The 20,000-nt window shown below is 48.0% G+C and overlaps 1 protein-coding gene across 1 annotated transcript in view; it reads right to left on the bottom strand.

Annotated features, from left to right (window-relative positions):
• The window catches only part of LOC119112686 (multidrug resistance-associated protein 5-like), a gene marked incomplete in the record, with an annotated part of 224,150 nt that extends 207,038 nt beyond the window's left edge, over positions 1-17,112 (bottom strand). Inside the window, 1 exon segment of the mRNA XM_037236939.1 lies at positions 16,860-17,112.
• Positions 17,113-20,000: the final 2,888 nt, after the last annotated feature.

Raw genomic sequence — 20,000 nt, forward strand, 5'->3', positions numbered from 1 at the left:
TGTTGCTGCGCTGGTCCTGAGGCGGCATTGCCGGCCCTTCACAGCAGTGGCCGCCAGCATCACAACTTAAGAACTTAACACAGTGCCTGGTCCTACCTCTGGGCGCGTTGGACGGCCAGCTTTGGACCGCTACCGTCGCGATAGGTTCCTTACGTCAGGCACAATAATGTTGTGCGCCCCAGCCATAGGCTGTTGCGCATAGCCCGATGGCTGCATAACGCCTGCCAGGTATATTTGATAGACACTTAAAGATCTCGTGTGTATTCCTTGTAATAGCTCGCAGCACATTTCACAGCACAGCAGATGCGTCTTCAGGCTATACATAATATGCATCTATATGGATACCATATGTATATATATATGTATATATATAATATATATATATATATATATATATATATATATATATATATATATATATATATATATATATACTCCGTGTTTCATCTCAACTCTGCTGAAAAGAGTTGGCGGCAGCGGGATTCGATCTCACGCCTAGACATCGTGGTGCGTGCATGGGTCTACGCTTTGCCTGATAGCTCGAAAATGAGTGCCACGGCGCACACTTTTGATCATGGAAGTCGAAAGAGAATTGTTCAAGCTTCATTTCCATGCACTTTTCATGCATATGTATGCTCAAGATTTAGAAAACTGTGGGCCTTAAGAATGTCATTTTAACATGGGAACCCTATGGCTAGTCGTGAAATGTGCGCCGTTGCTGCCATATTTTATACTAGACTGGATCCCGGGATAGCCGCAGTTCCGGATCAGGATGTCCTGCTTTAGGTTAACCCGTAGGTTAATCTTACTGTACGCAGCCCGAGAAAGCAAGACGTGCTACATATGCACATGCATGGAGGTGATTCATTTTCTCGAGATCACGGGAAATCCTGTCATTATAAGGCTAAGTATTTCGGAAAAACAAGTAAGGTAAGCTGAAGTAGGATGCTACGTATCATTAAAATCAAACACAAACTTGACTCCTAGCTTATTTCCGGCTAGCCAGCTGGTCAATGTGATCAGCTGGTTGCTGATTACTAATGAAAAGTATTTTCATTTGTTATAAGGGAGTACAACGTGTTCTAGCATTCAAAATTGATTAAGAACGTGACACGCATGCATGGTAAGTATCATACATTCAATTGCTAAGGGTAATGAAACATACGAATTCGGCGAAACGCAAAATTACGTTCGACAATTGTGCATAAAAATTCATCGGTGCAAATCCGACTGCTGCTCTAATGTAAGGCACCAAGGCCAATATTTCCAATTTCCAAGGCCTGAGCGATCATGGATGCCGCGGAGGCCAACAAAAAGGTTTCTGTTGAACGACGATAGGGTCCTCAGAGCAAGCGAGAAGAACTCAAGACCAAGGTGGTGGGCGTCGGAACGATCGGCAGAGTCCCGGCAGGCTGAAATGTAGGACCCAGGCCAGAGCACGAGGCCCTCTGAGGAAAGAAAATTACGAAGACCAATGTAATGAATCAATGCCCTTGTTCAATCAAGAGTGCACTGGCAGGTAAATAGAAAGGGCCCTGATAGGATCGAAGGGTCCTCCGCAATTGAGATCAAAGGTAACAGGCCCTTAATCAATGTATAGGGCCCCTGGGCATCGCGCGACTCGATGCCCTACCGTATATGAGCCCCAGCAACAACACAAGGTCCTCCGAGCAAGTGAAAGGAACCCAACACAAATGTGAATGGCCACCGAGTAACTGAGTGTACCCTGGCATATGGGGCCCCGTGAAAAGCGTATAGAGCCTTTTGGGCGAATGGGAAGAATCCGTGGAGGAAAACCTGATCGATCAAAAGTGCCTAGGCATGTAAGCAGACAGTGTTCCAACAGAAACGTGGGGACATTCGAAAAAAATGTGAAGAGATTAAGGGCATCGTGGAAGGCCCCTTAGCGATCATATTGATCTGTCAGTTGGACAAATGGGCGCGGGTATAGGTGTAAAGTCTGTGGACAGCGTAATGAACCCCAAAATTTGCCCCAGGGCTCTTCACCTTCGATTGCAACTGTTCTTGGTCGTCTGTAGGCCCACAGACATCCAAGTTTGTTCTGCTTGTGTTACAGAATTGCGTCCGATTGGCCCGTTAAGGACCCTTCGGAACCTATGGGTCCTCGAGGCGCAGGGAGCATGGTCCTGTGTACCCGTAACCCCCTGTATCCGCCACCGGCCCGAGCGGCAGAGTTGAAAAAGCTACCGATTTGAGGATATGGTCTTGTGACAAAAAATGAAGCGTTTGCGAGCTATTTCATGACAAGTTGGTGAAAAGGGCAGCAAATTGCAATGCCTATCTCAGTCAGACGACACCCACAGCCTAGAATTGGTCTGTATTTGCCAACGCTTGCAGCGTGAGCTTGTGTAGAGTACGTATGGAAATATCGACGTTTCGCTGGATGAGCAGGTTGAGTCGCAGAATATGTCAAATAAAAACTTTGTTCAGGGCGGCTTTTACGAGTTCAGGATAGAGTTTTAGGAATTAACAAGAAATATACTACGCACTATTCTTTATCAGGGCTCACATTACAGATCAATGGTGGCACAATGTTCTTCCAATGACCCTTAGATCAGCACGTTTAGCTTTTTCAGCCAAGATTCACTAAACATTCTAAGCAGCATAAAATGTCACAATAACTAGGCTCATTTCTGGTCATAAAATCGTGGCTGGCCTCAACGCCTTACAAAGAACGTGATCAGTCCGCTACGCACCATGCATCATTATTAATACGATGTTAATTTTGTACCAAATATTATATTGTAGGTGCCTCCTATTCTTGACATTGATAAGCATTATGAAGCGCGTCGGCTACTTGGCCATTTCGTCATATTTTTGTATGCCAGCTTCATCATATACTTGGCCAGTTTGCAAATGCTGGCAGGTGTTTCACCAGCTAACACAGGTGGATCGGGGCAGCAATGTACGCCAGCTTTTTTAAACATATTTAGTAGCCCAGGTAGCCCAGGTAAGAGTTAACTAAGCCAGGTAAAGGTATGGTAAATGCTGTCCTCAACAGTGGAAAGCTCACGCAATCGTGAATGTGGTAACATTCGACTTCTGCTGAGACACGAGTTTTATTGTCTGGCATCGACAGACATACATGGATGTCAGCCACGCCGAGCGCGAAGCCTGAGACCCCCCCCCCCCCCCCCAGCCCGACCCGCCAGCGGGGCTGGGTGGCCGACGTGGCAAAGGCGATGCCAGGCGTTACACTGACGCTGCAAGGCTTCAACAATAACTGTAACTTTAATGAAAGAACAGGTCTAGCAACAGTGGTGGTTATCAGTTATTCCATATCCGCCAAATCATGGCAACAAGATGCTCTACATGGCCCTCTGGCGGTCCAAGGTGCACGACATTTGAGCCCGCTGCAGGTGGTCGATTGTCCAGTCACTCTTGTCGACGTTGATGCTTTCTATCTCAAGCCTAAAGGCAGCTGGAGCTTTTGACAGCGAGCTGGCTTGTGGACGTTGCTCCTGTGATCGGGGAGGACAAGAAAGTTCATGGGCGACAGGTTGGGCAAGTGGAAAACCGCATGCCGGCAGTCTTAAGCAGATTTGCGCGCCAGGGAAAAGGTCACCCACTCATCCAGAGAACACGATCGGGCGACGCGACACACGTCGCGCGTGCGGCATCACGTCATTCTACTGGAGCCGATCCCCGTCCCGATCAGCTCAGCGAAGTCGTCCCAGGGCAGCTCAGAACGACATTAGAGCGATAGTGATGGAGCGCTCTGAGCTAGTGTTGACGGGATCCTCGTGTTCGACCTTAAAGGAGCATTCTCTGTAAGAGTCACGATTTGACGAATGTGAGATCACTAATGACTGTCATTGGTTTTTATCCTGCTTTGCTATTGCAGGGTCATCAGAATGCCACCGTGGTCTTGATCGTGCGAAAATATACACATTACTGTTGAGTGAAACATGGCTAACTTTTATCTGGGGAAAGCTCAACATGCATACTGAACAAACGGTGTTTGCACTCAGCCTGTTTGTTTCACCTTTCTGCCCTTTCTTTACGATCTTGACATTACTGTAGTGTTGAACTGAGAACTTACAGCACAATCGGAAGACCTCACTCAGTGCCTCCGGTATATGTCGTAACAGGAAAAAGGGATATGTTAGGGCGACTATACTGCACTTAAAGGGAATGTTTCACATCTGAAGGTATTGAAGCAAGCATCAGATATCATGAAACAAGCTCATTCTACATGATAGGTATAATGTTTAGTGGAAAAGACTGCTCTAGATGGCACAATTCTCTGTTAAGCAATGTTCCTCTATGCGTCATGGTTTGATTACGCCATCGTACCCTGCACAACATTGATTGAGAGCTAATGGATGGCCGTTATATCTGGACATCGCGCTCACGAACGCCAAGTATGGACGCTTCAACAGTTATATTTTGCTTGGCATTGATCGCCGCATGACTTATGGAATAGCGGGATTTGAATGGCCTTATGTGATTCATGTCACGTCAGGAATGCCAGCGTGACTTTGAAATTCTCTCCCCGATATACCTCTGCCATTTACGCCGGCGTGTGGCTCAGAAACTAGAGGGGATTAGGTCTTATGAAGGGCAGGATCGTGAACAGCACCGAGAGGTCTTCAAGAGAGCCATTTCAGTTCGAAACACAATATAAATGTGGAGATAGGCCACAGCTGTGCTATGGGGAGACGTAAGCCTTTAAAGACGTGGGCCATAGCCGTGATATGAAACGGCATAGCAATTCTGAACTTAATGTAACGCGGTTTGTAACACCAGAGTGTACAACTGATATAAAAGCGGTGGAGAGGGATGGTTATGGATGGATTAAACCCTGTAAGAGCTCGTTCTCCAAAAGTGGTACTGCCCCAGTATGTCGTGATATAGTCCATGGAGTTTTGTGACGTGTCATGTATGGTTGTGATACGGCCGCTGACCAAACAAATCTCGCCTTTCTCCGTCCATGTAACGCCTTAAGTTTGAATCGAACCGATGTGCTACTTTTAAAAAGGAAGCACCCAAGACCCAATGTAGAGGGCTCCTGAGCGTTCGATGTAGAGGGCTCCTGAGCGTTCGTGTGTGCCTGAGCAGGTTATCAGATGGGCTCCCTCCAAGAGCGTAGGGCCCTGCATTCAAATAAGAAGTAACCAAGACCCGATGTTGCGGGCCCCCAAAAGCTCGAGTGTACCCGAACAGCCTACCAGATGACTTCCGACAGGAGCATAGAGCCCTGCATTCAAATTCCCAACGAGCAGGGCCCCCAAGCAATCCAGCGTGCTTAAGCAGGTTAACAGATGAGGCCCGACAACGGTGTAGGGCCCTCCATTGAAATAGAATGTACCGCGGACTCAATTTAGACAGCCCCGAACGACCATGTGTGCCAAAACAAGTTAACAGACGGGCCCCCGAAAAGAGCGTAGGGCCCTGAACAAGTGAGAAAGAGTTGGAAGGGCCCCAGACCAATGAAAAGGGTCCATGAGCATATCGCGAGTGCGTAGGTTAACCGAGATCAACGTGGAGGGCTTCCGAGTAACCGAGCCCCATATTTCAACCCGGCAGGTAACATATGGGGCAGGTAACCGACGGTTTAACATATGGGGCCCCCGGCTATAGCGTACAGAGCTTTTTGGGCAAATGGGAAGAATCCGTGGCAAGCCCCTGATTGACCAGTGCTCCGGCACGCTAGCAGGAAGGGTCTAGCACAACAGCACAGGGCCCTCCGGGCGGATGCAAAAAAAAATCAAGTGCAACGTGGAAGGCGCCTTAACGATTCGAATGGCCGTGCACGTGGGCATTTAGGTCCCCAAAAATAGCATAGGGCCTCTGGACAGTGCACTGAGCCTTAAAATCTCACAGTCTCAACCCTTTCAATCAGTGGATAACTATTTTCTTCGTCCACAGGCCGGCAAGTGGCAGCTGCGGTCATGCCAGATGTGGCCCAGCAATCGTGTGCAGAAAAGGGGTGTAGGCGACGGGGAGGGGACGGACCCGTCCACGAACCGATGACGACACTGGATAGGAACAGCCCTTCCCCTGTTTAGCACCGGATGTCGAAACTGGAACTCTTGGTGACGGACGTGCTTTCCAGGAAGGGGCGGATGATGTCCGGAGTGGCGAGTACACGTCTGAACCAAGCCGGCTATGGCCCCACAGTGGGCCGGGGTCAGACCGTCCGCTTCACCACTGCGCGCCGCTTCTCATTTGGCCGTTTTTCGAGCCATTGCATTATAGACCTATCAGCCGGCAAGCGTGCATTAGCAACCTCCCACAGTGACACCGTAAAAGGGGTGTTGCGTAGGGCGAGCAGTTGTAAATGGAAGGCCGCGGCTCTCAGGCTGTCGGGGTACTCTCAGGCTCAGCTCTCAGGCTGACACAGGGACACAGGGCGAGCAGCTGTAAATGACAGGTGGCAGCTCTCAGGCTGTCAGGGTACTCTCAGGCTCAGCTCTCAGACTGACACAGGGACACAAGGTGAGCATCTATAAATGGTAGGCGGCAGCTCTCAGGCTGTCGGGTACTCTTAGGCTCAGCTCTCAGGCTGACATAGGGACACAAGGTGAGCAGCTATAAATGGCAGGCGGCAGCTCTCAGGCTGTTAGGGTACTCCCAGGCTCAGCTCTCAGGCTGACATGGAGACACAGGGCGAGCAGCTGTAAATGGTAGGCGGCAGCTCTCAGGCTGTCGTAACACAGGGACAGAGCGACCGGTTGCAAATAGCAGGCAGTAGCTCTCAGGTTGTCTTGACACAGGAACTTACAAATAAACGAATAGTCGATTACAAACGTTGTTTCATGTTTTCTTAATCACACGTCAATACTTCGCATAGCACTTCCCTTTGCCCGCTACAGTATATCAAAGCACTACACTGGGACATAGGAGCGCTCACAAACATCACAGGGATAATTTTTATCTCGCTCTCCACAGGGAGAATGCACCTACTAAACCCTCATAATATCGGAGTAGCCAGTGCGATCGCGTCGAGTCCCTCACCTTCAAACATCCAGCTAAGGCAGGCTAGTACATATTGTCAAATGCAAAGCTGGTAGGCGAATTGAAACGTAGTCGTTGGCATCGAGGCCAGCATGAGCATCGGTAATAGAGAAAAGAAGACAGGTAGTTATTAATCGTCCCCCGATGCGTGTAATTGTGCCCTCTTTCAGTTGTAAAGGGTACAGGTTAGCTACTGGCATTGTCTGACTAGCAAGAACGCTGACAATCGACAATAACTGCGTGTAGCATATATGTAATTGCCGGTCCTTGAGCCCTTTAATTAGAACATTGCACATATGGAACGACTCACAAGCTGTTCAGGCTCAGGGCAGATTTCAACACAACATTTGGGCATGGGTCAAATTCCAGGTACGGATTGAACTGCCTCATAACGAGCAGAGGCGCAAAATTAGCTTTGCTTTTACCTGTCATTTCGAAGGCCATCTCACCGCTGGCCACTGCATCATCACCGGGAGTAGAGATGAGTAATACCATTTCAATGTATAGTTTTGTTTCCACTTACAGCTGGTGAATCGGTCGGTGGTAGTTTGTACCCTCCCCAGTTCCCAGTCGGCCCACGCATACAGCCATTGGGTGGTAGCGTCACGTACAACGGGTCCACCGAGTCCCACGATTGCCAGCTGGGCTAGATGGCAGCACCGGCGCAACGCCAGGGAAAGCAGGAACGCGAACGACGGGTGTGGGCCACAATTACCTGCCAGCAGGTGGCAGCACATAGTGGGGCTAAATGAACGAGAGGGGAATTAGGTGGCAGCACTGACCCCGCCCTGGGAGGAGATGAGCGCCAAGGGTAGGAGTTTAAGATTCCGGTTATATTTCAATTTTCGGATTTCAAAAAAATTTCCGAAGTCCAGTGTTGGAAACTGGAAGCACAGGTGCAAAATTCTTCGGAATCTTTTGAGCAGCCGATGTTATTCTGTCGTGCCGCAAATTTTGGTTGCATTGGTTGTAACTAGTGGGGATTATTGGTTGTAGGTGGTAGTTCTTAGATTAAAAATTGGAAATCGTTGGGGGATCTGAATTTTTCACGCGTTCAGGATGGATAGTTACTTCATTCTAGGATTTTGCATTGGACTTTGGACAAGCACTTCCAGAAAGCGGCACCGCTGGTCGGTCGCGCCGCCACCAACGGCTGATGTGACACCATATCGTGGGCTAATGCCTGCAGGCGGACCAGATGGCAGCACTTGACTGGCACATAAGCGATTTTAAGACAAAAGATCGTGTGGAAAAATTATGTAATCATTAAGTACGTACGCAGTTATCCGTAAGCATGTACGTACGGCATAATACTCGTATGGCTAAAGCACGCACGCAAAAGTTCGTAAGCGAATGATCGTAGCGTTGAGTGTGCGGGGCGCTCCATATGTCATGGCAGGGGAGGTGATGCATAGAGGGTAGGTGATGAAGCGTAATGGAAGCGCATCAAAGTAAGGAGGGTAGGTTTTGGATAGCGTAACGTTACACTCAGGTGTGGTTGCACACCATGCTAACAGCTGTAAAAACACCTTAAAGCCTAAACAACAAAAAACACGCCCGTGATCTCTTTCACATCGCTAGCTCAGTAAAGGTACACTGTGCATTTCATTTTCGTAGCGCTAAACGAAACCGCTCCGCTTAACATGGCGTAACTAACGGGAGGAGGATCGACCAAAGTAATCGGGGCGTAACCAGGGAGAGATGGAATATTTTTTACCACTTCTATCTGCTGCCATACTTTGTGCGCAACGCGACGGCTTGTCACAAACATTTAATAATGTGCCATACTTGGTTATATTAAGAAAATAGACGACAGACGTGCAAATTTTAGGTATCCCGGTTAAACTAAATATATGGGATAAAATGAGCCCTGTCAGGCTAGAAGAGATTGATGACATCATTTTCTTAACCGTTGCAGTAGCAGGGTTGCGACGCGCCAACAAGTCGCCGGCATTTATGATCACACAGGACCTGGATCATATCAACAAGTAAGTATGTGTCGGTAGTCTGGCCCATTTTTCGGGTATTTTGCAATGATACCAAAGCTGTGCTCACCAACACGCTTGCTCCCACTTGCAGAGAGTGACTTTAACAATTTTAAGAATTGCCGTTTTTGTGCACCACGTGGCAAGCGGCTATCGGGAAAAAATGATGCGACGTTCTGGGTAATATAAAGCAGATAGACCACGGCGATTCTCGTGTCATCCCATCAAGCTATAGATCCATGTGAAACGCACTCAGTCAGACTCGCAGAGACCGATTACATACATTGCTGAGCGCTACAGAAGCCTGCTTGCGACACGCCAACAAGATGCCTGCGTTAAAGAATGTACAATAGGCCGGGTTAAATCAAAGTAATACGTGGCAACCACCGGGGCCGTTTTTTCGGTTTTTTTTGGGGGGGTGGGGGCATTTGGCTACAACCTAATGCCAGTGATGTGAAGTACGCTTGGACCCACACGCGGTAACTCATCTTTATAGGTTTTGACTGCTGTTGTACTTTGTACAGCACACAGAGACTGACCACCGGGATAAGATAATACGAAGTATTAGATCATATGAACGCGCGCTCGGGTGGAGGTCAAATTGACCCCACCCCCCGAAGGTTTTTTCCGGAATGGTTTCCGAACGACGCGGCGCGGCCGCGCCAGATTTTGCATAGCTGTAGACAATTAAAAAGCGGATCGTCTGCCATAAAAATGTAGATGTACCTCGCAAGGTGGCTAACTTATGGCATGTCAAATTCAGGCCATAGTTTCAGCGAAGGCAATTTCTAGGGAATCGTTCAATCTGATCCAACAACGGAGTGTTAGGCGAAACCATACGTCTCTGAGATACTTGTTTAAGCAATACAACAATTGAACAAACAAGTTACATTGACCTAAGGTCAGTTATGAAGGTTAGACCAAGGTCAAAATCAACCTGTTGTATTACTTTAGGATTTGCTATATGGGGAATTTTCTGGTGCTTATTTCGAATTTGAGGATAGTAGGAGTCACGTCGTACGCCTTCCAGACTTCTTAAAGGTCAGAATAGGCCACTGATCTAGAATGACCAAGGTCAACATTTTGTTTTTAGGAATATATTTCCTAGCGTAATCTATGTCGCTTAACCAAATGCAAAACTCGAAGTGGTCGTGTAGGATTTTGGTCAACATGTTCTTCAAAAAATCAAACGAGGCCACTGACCTTAGATGAATAGATGACCTTTTGCTTAAAACAGTTATCTAGGTCCCAGGGGTTTTTTGGAGACCAGTCTGGAATTTTACCTTGTTTGGCCTTATTTGATCCGAAGGCCATGGTCCAGGAATCTCAAACTTTTGTCCAAGTGAGTTTACGTACAAGTCAACACACCCTGTGAATTTGGTGTCTCTAACTCTCTTAGCTCCTGAGATCTCAGTGGGGTCATATTGACCCCACCCCTACCCCCGCCCGGGCGAAATGTATCTAATCGGTCATCTGGGCGCGTGTTAAGAAATATACGACAGACGTGCGGTTTTCAGGCATCGTTTCATTATGCTATATGTCCGCGATCAAATGCGCGTTATCAAAGTCTTTGAGACCGAATATATCTTGTTTCATACGCTGTCGTTCCCTGCGTACTACTTGCAAACAAGCCGCCAATACTGAAGAATATGCAGTAGATGGACCATACAAGAATTTGTTTCAACTACAAGACTCGTTTTCCGGTTATTTTTTTATGAGAATGAAGTAGCACTGTCCATCATGCTGGGTCCCACTCACGAAAACTGATGTAAACGAGCATACAATTGTGTCGTGTTTTCTGCACCATCGGGAAAATATTTGAATCGTGCGCGGAGAATGCGACTGTACGCATCCAGAACCGCTGCAATGGGGATAACAGCTTCCAGTACGACACACGTGTCCGATTATGGCATCTATTTGATCCGGTTTACCCCCAGCCAGCTCAACGCTGGTGCCCAGCTTCCATCGGCAAACTTACGGCGTCAACTTTAAAACGCTTTTATTTTTCCGTGGCGGGAGTGACCATGTGTCATTGCGGGAACACTTTCAGCCGGTATCGTAAATGCCTCTTTTTTCTCCAAATTACGCCATGACGGAGCATTGCCAACTGCGGCCGGCCGTCCCGTAGAGTGTTGACAAATCTACGGTGGCCATGGAAAAATACTTGAACACGCGCGAGGGGAGTGCGACTGTGTGTTTTCGATAGCGCTGCGGTGAAGTCATCAGCTGCCAATACGATAGTTTTCCGATTAAAGCAGCCATGTGATTTGTTCGACCTGCGGACCGCGTCTCGCTTAACAAACAGGAATGTCGCGGCGGTGATTTACAATGAAAGTGCGTCAAGATTAAGAAAACCTGTTGTCGAGCGCTGCGGGTTCGACCACATCCAAACGATGTCGGTGTGAGAGGACCATCGGTCGGCAATGCAAAGCACTCATTCGCGGGCATACTCTGTTTTGCTGAAAGCACCCATCTGCGGCACGTTGTTAACTTCTGATGGCTGACCCGTTGCGCGATGACCAGTATACGGCGGTCCGTTAAAACAATGATCATAATCGCGCGAAGAGTGCGACTGCATGCATTCGCTAACGCGGTCACAGGGCTATCAGCTGCCAGCGCATCTCACTTGGTCGCTTACGGCATCCATGTTATTCCGTCGACTCCGTCACAGTGTCTCACTCAACACTGGCGGGGAAGCTGCAAGTCGATTTGCAATGTTACGGCGTCAAATTTAAATATTTTCAGTCTTGTACGAGGGGTGTGACCATCAACATGCGATGCAATTGTGGGCCCGCTATTGACCGGCAATGTTAATGGCTCACCGGCTGACATCACCTCTGTTCATATGACCACCTGATGCTCCACTCAATGCGACTGGCCAGCCCAAATCCTAATGGCCGGCTCACCGCCGCCCGAGACAAATACTTCTAATCGCGCGCGAGGAGTGTTTCATGTGCATGCGATGGGGCTATCAGTTTGCAGCGCCGCATATGCCTCCGATCAAGACGTCCAGCTGATTCGGTTAACCCCTGACAGCCATCAGTCAATGTTGGTGGGATGCCGCCGCGGTGATTTCCAAAGTGATGGAGTCCGTTCAGCATACGTAAGTCGTGCGTGACGGGTGCCATCATGTGCGCACGAAGTCATTGTGGGGTACTATCAGCCGTCAATGTGACTTGCTCATTTGCCAACATGACATTTTTGTTCAAATCATCTCTTGATGGCGTATTACTGCCTGCGGCTCGCCGGCCCGCAGTTTCATGGCCAGCATAAAGATGCCCGTCAAAAATGCTTATAATTACGTAGATTGTTAAGTGCATTTGCGAGGGCATTATTCATATAGAAAATATGGTAGTAATAGTATTTTTCCTGGAAGAGAAACCAGGAGAATGGAGACATGAGTGCGTTAATATTTCGACGGTATGCCTTTATCGAAGTGAACAGCATTAGTGAATTTGAAATTGGCTGCCGATGATCTCACTCGATTTTGCAGGGTTTCTTTTTGAAACAGTGAGGCACAGACTACAATGCAATGCATATCTAACGGAGAATTATAATACGCGAAAATACGTGTAGATGCAAACAAATTCCAGTAAACAGGCATCACGCATCACGTTTCATCCAAGCATTCAAGCGGGCTGAAGTAAACAGGCATCACACACCCCGCATCAATTATACGTGCAAGCGACTTCAGTGAAACAGGCATCGCGCATCACGCGTCAGGCAGCACTTACACATACAAACGACTTTAAGCTAGCACACATCACACATCAAGGACTATCACACATCACACATCATCACATATTACGTTCCCGTAATCGGTCAACATGAGCCATTTACGTTAAGGTTTGGTCGCTGACTTTTTATAAGAATAGATTCACTTATTTTCCTGCCTGGGTGGTCTTGCGCTTTGTAGATGACACTGAGCTTGCTAAAAACAAAACAGGGAATACCCTTTCCGGTGGCCATTTTTTGGCAAAACATGCTCAGGCTGAAATCCGGGACGTATGGACCCTGTGCCTCTTTCAGAGCCCAAAGTCATCTACAAAGCGCAGGACCACCCAGGCACGAAAATAAGTGAATATATTCTTATAAAAAGTCAGCGACCAAACCTTCACGCAAAGGGCTCATCATGACCGATTATGGGAACGTAATATGTGTCTTGATGTGTGATGTGTGCTAGCTTAAAGTGGCTTATATGTGTAAGTGATGCCTGACGCGTGATGCGCGATGCATGTTTAATTGAAGTTGTTTGCATGTATAATGAATGCGGGATGTGCAATGCTTGTTTACTTCAACTCATATGCATGTTTAAATGAAGCGTGATACGTGATGCCTGATAACTTGAATTTGTTTCCATGTATACGTATTTTTGCGTATTTTTCTTCTTATTTAGCTATGCACCGTATCGTAGTAATGACCGGCAATTGCTCCCTGTTTAATCAGCTGAATGTTGGTGTCCTATACAAAATGTAGCTCACCATTTTTTTAAAAATTAAAAAGAGAATATGACCATCGGCTAGCCATTTTTTAATCCACTTCTGTTATTCATTTTGATAAAGGCATGTTGTCAAAATATCAGCGCATTTATATCTTCCTTCTCGTGGTTTTTTTCCAGGGACAAGGCTGTGACTACTGCCTTCATTGAAAAAGCGTGCGAAAAGTACGAGTGTGTGCGCTCAATAGCACTGTTATAGCACTATCAGCTTCCAGTTCAACCCGCTTATCCGATGTTCGTTTTATTTGGGAGCCCCCTCCCCCCCCCCCCCCTCCATACACACATCGCTTCAGACAACGCCAGCGGGCCAGCTGTGTGCGTTCGATAACGCTCCTATAGTTAATCAGCGGCCAGTACAAAACTCTTGTTGGATTACGGCGTCTATTGGATTTGGCCGTCCCCCAACAGCATCTCAATTACCTCTGATGGGATGTCCAAAGTGGTGATTTGCAAAGTTAGTTTGTCCAAATAAAAATAAACTTTCAGTAGCACGCAAGCTATCGGCCGGGACTATGTGGGACTGCGTGCATGCGATAGCTCTGCTATAGGCTATCAGCTGACATCGTAACACAGTTTCCGTTAGTGGCATCCACCTCATTTGATCGGCAACCCAACAGCGTCTCACTCAATGCTATAGGTCGGCTGCATAGGCGATTCGCAAAGTTACGGCGTAAATTTAAAGCTTATTTAGTCGTGCGCAGCGTGGGCAACCATGTGCACATGCAGTCGCTGTGGGGGCACAATCGGCCGTCAACGTGATTCGCCCATCGGTCGACATGACCATCTGTTCGAGTCATCCCTTGACGACGCATTACTAATACGGCCGGCCGTGAGCTTCTACAAGTGAGCTTTTCGTCATATCTGGTGCTTGCCTTAGTTTCTTCAAAGGTGGAACATCCTCTTTAAGCAGAGACCATGGCATAAGCATAAATGCGCGTCATAAGACCCTGGCATAAGCATGGCGTAAGCATAAAGCAATTTTCGAGCCTAAGCTGGCAGGCTGATTTCGAGTGTAGGCCTAATTGGCCTATTGTGTTGTACTGGCAGCTGATATATACTGACAGTGTGTTCTTCCCGCGCGTGTTCACTGATGTTTCCACGACCGCCGTATGCTTGCCACGACTCTGTGAGACGGACGGCCGCAGTAAACAAGGCGCTGTCAGGGCGTAATTTCAAGGTAAATCGTCATTTCTGACGGTGACCTATTTACGGTGCTGGCTGGAAGCACCACTGCAATGTCATTGTGTGCACATGGTTGCACCCGCTGTGCACAACTAAAGACATTTTAAACTGGACGCTTTTTCACTGTTAATCACCGCTCTAGCCGGACTACCAGCGTTGGGTGAGACGCCGTTGGGAGGTTGACCGAATTAAAATAGATGCCCTAATGGACGACTGTGCTGTACTGGTTGCTAAAGGCATTGTAGCAGTGGTGCCGATTGCATGCAATCGCTTTCCTCTTTCCGCACAGCTTCGTTCGTTTGGGGCACCGCGATGCCTCAAATGAAACGCCGCTAGCGGTCCGTGGGATGTTAGGCTTGTAGTGCGCTAGCAAAGTGGCGTAATTCCCAGATCACCCAACACAAAGTGCTGTGTTTTCACTCCCAAAAATTGGATGTCTTCCACAGCAAACGGGCGCGAGGCGTCGTACGCTACTGCCAACGTGTTCATGGTGTCCTTCGTGAGAGTGGATTGAATATTTGGGTGTGATGCGTCCACCCAACCTGCTGGCCCCTCAATGGATATAGTATCTAGTATCCATAATCTCCAGCCATCGACTTGTCTTTGGCACGTGCGCGAAAGCAAGACACCACACCGTTCGTTGCTAGAACTACAACCTTATAATATATGGAAACACATCAGGGGCACAAACCACATTTGCGGACAGCTCTATAACGGATACGGACGTCAGTTGCGCCTTTGTGTGCGGCCAAGACAGTCATGTTTCTGGCGTGCAAGTCTATTTTTATACGGCAGAACCCGTTGCGATTAGTAAGGCACTCCGCTTTATACAGGTGGACGGAGATGTCTTGCACGTGAATTTATCAGACTCATTAAGAAGTCTGTTAGCATTACGACGCTTCAGCTTTACAACTTTCCTTATACAGGACATTTCATTACGTCTTGACTCTTTTTGCCAGTCCAAAAATATCGTAGCACTGCGCTGAATTTCAAGCCATGCAAGATTTGCTGGAAATAAGCTTCCCGATGCCGCTGCAAAACGTGTCACGCCTTTTCCATGCACAAGAGCCCATCCAACAATCGCCACATACTTATACACAGATATTTCGTCGCTTTTTACGGGGTCGTTGACAGAGCGCATGGGGTGCGGTGCGCACCAGCAGACTAAAAATAATTAAGTCGTTGTCCAGGAATGGCGGTTGTCTTATCGGCAGTGAAGACGGATGAAGTCATTCTAAGCTGCTTCCGGATCGGCCGTCACACCACCCATAGCCACCTTTTGCATCGCGATGAATCGCCTCGATGCCGCTAATGTAACGCAACGTTTACTGTGCGTCACGTGCCCGCTTCTTGTCCCACATTACAGGTTGAACGTCTGCGGTACTTCGGCCCGAATGCACCGTCTCGCACGCTCTCCGATTTACTCGGTAACGACTCATCACTCATCGAATATCTCTTTAAATTCCTGTCATGAGTTAACTTTTGGTCTATGTATACACACCGGCTCAAATCGTTCGCGGCATATAATGGGTCACTTTAAAATGTCCAATTAACGTTGATTAGGACATACGCTATGGGTGCTTTACGCCGGCGTAGTCTAAGTACCCTAAAGCCCTAATTACTACTACCACTCGTTCGCACGTGTTAGGCCAAGCCATTCTGAATAAGCTGTCAGCTTGCGTTCCCAACGATATGATGAACGATAAACGACTCGGCAATTATATCACGCCGTTTTTTGCATATGTTTTGCTGTAGATTTAGACCACAAGGTAAGCTTCTCACACAATTGCAGAGGTGTCATTGTGAGACTTTTCACACCAGCTTGCGACGGGCTTGCAAATGCAAGTGCAATGCATGTGCAGGTCCAATTGCAAAGTGCAAGGCGCTGGTTCCTCCGCAGCAAAAAAAAATTTGGGTCGACTCAAAAATTTTCAAGATTCAAACTGAGGTGGCTGAAATCCGGAGGAAAATAACGTTTTTGGGTAGGTTAGGTCAAACCTGTCGGCTGAGCCCCGCTTCCCCCCCCCCCCCCCCTCCAAGCGATTTCATAGAGTTACGCCACCGCGAGTGAAGTTATGGAAAAAGCTAGATATTGCGCTGCCTACATCCAGATTTCATCCAGCAGCAGGCGCTAGTAACTGCCACTAGGGCCACGAAACCTATCGGCGAACATGAACGATCGCGAACTCATGATCGTATTATAGGTACTCACCCGAAATGGCGATCCCGGCCCCCCGCCAAATGTAGGCGATGGCCTTTCTTCTTGGGATGTTTGTCCGAATCGTTGGGGTCATCTCGCGCCGTGTCGCCATCGTACGCAGAGTTAACTTCCCCCTTCATCCTGCTCGGATGCACCGCAGTACGCGACAGTGACACGCCGCTCGCCCCCGGCAGCTGACCAGCGCACGGCTCCGGTGCTGGCCTGGTTCCGATGTATTTGAGGAGACTGCCCAGCCCAGCGAGCGCTCCGCGTGCTCCACGAGCAGTGCCAAATAACTCCGGCCGGCGCCTGCCGCCCGTTCTGCGCAGACACACCCCAGGCGATGCCGGCTCGAGGCGGCGCCTGCTCCGCCTCGAAGGAGACCATGTTTGCATATTAGCAGAGCCCCGCCACCGGCGCCACGTGGAGGCCCGGTGAACTCCGATTAGCATTAACACGACCGTGCATCATGCAGTCCATGGTGTTCGTCGAAGCGAGCAGCCGGTTCCCCGTCCTATTGACAGTACCCAGGCACTGCGAACAAGCTCGACGAACTCCACGAAGACTGAAAGATATAGTGCCTGCCTGTAAATCAGCTAGCATTGTTCGTTTGCTCTGTTGCCTTAACCAACTGTTTCCGCTGCGTGCCGTGCGTGTTCATTCGGCAAGCCGCTGGTCTTGTTGCTAATTTACGGCTGTTGGGCTCAGCACGTCATCTCATGTAGTGTTCGTGGTAGTGTCTTTAGATTTAAAACCATTTAAGTGATGCCTGACGCATGATGCGCGATGTATGTTTAATTGGAGTCGCTTGCATGAATAAGTGATGCACAATGTGTGATGCCTGTGTATTTGAATTCGCTTGCATGTACACGTATGCACACGTATTTTTACTCTTAGTTAGATATGCACTATATCGTGTTCCACTATTCGATATGCACTATATGTACTATATGACTGGCTTATATGTACTTGCTTAATCCCCTGAATGTCGGCGTCTTGTGAGAACTGCGGCTCGCTGCATCAAAAAAAGCAAAAATTGAGTAGGATCATCGGCAGGCAATTTTGAACTCACTTTTGCTGTTCGTTTAGGTAAATGCATGTTGCCGAAATATCAATGCACCTATATTTCCATTCGCCTCGTTTTTCTCAGAGGAATAAGGCAGTTACTACTGTCTTGCCAAATATTTATCCTGATCACCAGATTTTGAGCTTGCATTTAGGGGTGTCGTGGTGAAAAAAACTGTTTGAACCTACCTTGAGGGGGGGGGGGTAAGGCTTCATTAGCCTTCCTTGGCTGCGCCACTGCCGCTGATTTTTTGATATCATGACCTCAAAGTTTTGTGCTGAGTTGAAGACTTTATATGCAAGGGTGTACTGTCAAGCGACGTTGTAAATAATTACTATATTGGCGGTAACCAATATATACAGCAGCGCACATCCTCAGGAGTTCCTCATCATCATATCGAGTATCGCCAATATAGTTGTTTAACTATCTGTCTATTGAGTCTATCTTTGTTTGACCAGTACCTCCTGTAATATTGAAGGTTGTTCACTCACGAAAAGAACTTCGAATTCATAACGCTAAGATTTGCCAACTATTTCATGGGTTTTATGGAATTCCATGCGTTTCGCTCATGTGTTCACTGCTTAATATGCATTTCAACTCCCCAGTACAGTGCAATGTGTGCATACAGCTCCAAAATGCAGTGCATTGGTTTCTCTACAGCAAAAGATCTTGAATTCACAAAAAATGATCAACATTTTTTGGAAATCCCGAAAGCAAATTTAAGTAACCAAAATCCGGGGAACAAAATTCGGACAGGTTAGTTTAGCTCTGTCGGTTGAACCCACACCTCCCCCATCGTGTTTAGAAATTGACACCCCTGTGTACAATCGATAAAAATGTAAGTTAGTCGGTCTACGTATTGAGAATTACGGTTGACAAAAGCTTATCAGTTCAGAGACCTGACATCAACCGAAGCAAGTGCACATCATCGTCCAGACCATCGCCGACGGCCCGGGAGTAATGAAGGCCTGGTGGCGCAAAACATGCGTCACTTCCGGACCAGCGGGGTTACGCTTGGTGCGTCGCCGCGCAGCCGCGTTGCTGCGATGGAAGTCCGTGGCACGCCGGCCGTGAACCGGAATATCAAATACAAGGCACGCACCAGCCGTGGGAGGCCGTCTCTGGAGGCTGCAACGTTTATGTTGTCAGCGTGTGTTGGGCAGCAGAGACGCAGTTTGTGTAAAGCTGGCATTTATCATAGCGCAAATGGTCACGTAAGGTGTATACATTTCTAGTGATGGAGACACGACAAAGCTAACGAAGATCCTGGCTGCTAAGGGGATGTTAATGTGCACTCTCTCCGTGTTGATGCTTAGCCGCGATTGGCGATACTGCGTAGGCTAACATCATTTCGGTGTCCCAATGTTATGCAACATCAAGGGGAACAGGGTGTGGCAGTGCGTAACTGAACGTCCGCGTGAAAACGTCGGTCACCTTGCTGTGTTGTGTCTTAGAGAGGGCGGTGGAACCAGTTTTTGCGCGGTGATTGTAGATTTTAGCCACAGCATTGCTATCACCTGTTCTTACTTGGTAATCAAATATAAACCTGAAAGTGAAGTGGTGGTGAAGTGGAAGAGAAACAAAACCAGCCAACAATACACAGCATCCAGGAATCAGTGCTAAAATGTTGTTCATGTCCTTTACCCTCAGAGGCCTGGCAAAGCAGCGCAAGAAATCGGCGGCGCGGGCGGGGGAAGTTGCCATTGAGCCGATACAGACTGGCCATCCGGCGAGACGATAGCTTCGGGAGATGAGCGACACACTGCTCACTTGCTTTGCTCGTAATGTGCGCAAGTGCCGAGCAAATGACATTCACTTGTCAGTAATTGGTACGTTATAGGCTGCCACATACTTCCTTGCGTAGAAATTTCCTTGCCTTTAACTCCCCGCTTTTCAGAAATGCCCGGTGCCTTGCGGAAGTGGAATGCCTCGCGAACATGAGTACTACCCAGTGCTGTACAGGGCAACTAATTTTTCACTTTTCTCGAAACCATCACGGAAGATCGATTCCATGGTGTGTTAAACTAAAGATTAGTCAAAAATAGAGAGACATTATTACAAATTATAGAGTGTATGGCTCTCCATGTT

The sequence above is a fragment of the Pollicipes pollicipes genome, unplaced genomic scaffold, assembly GCF_011947565.3.
Source record: "Pollicipes pollicipes isolate AB1234 unplaced genomic scaffold, Ppol_2.1 Scaffold_7261;HRSCAF=8764_pilon_pilon_pilon, whole genome shotgun sequence".
In the NCBI taxonomy this organism is placed as follows: Eukaryota; Metazoa; Arthropoda; class Thecostraca; order Pollicipedomorpha; family Pollicipedidae; genus Pollicipes; species Pollicipes pollicipes.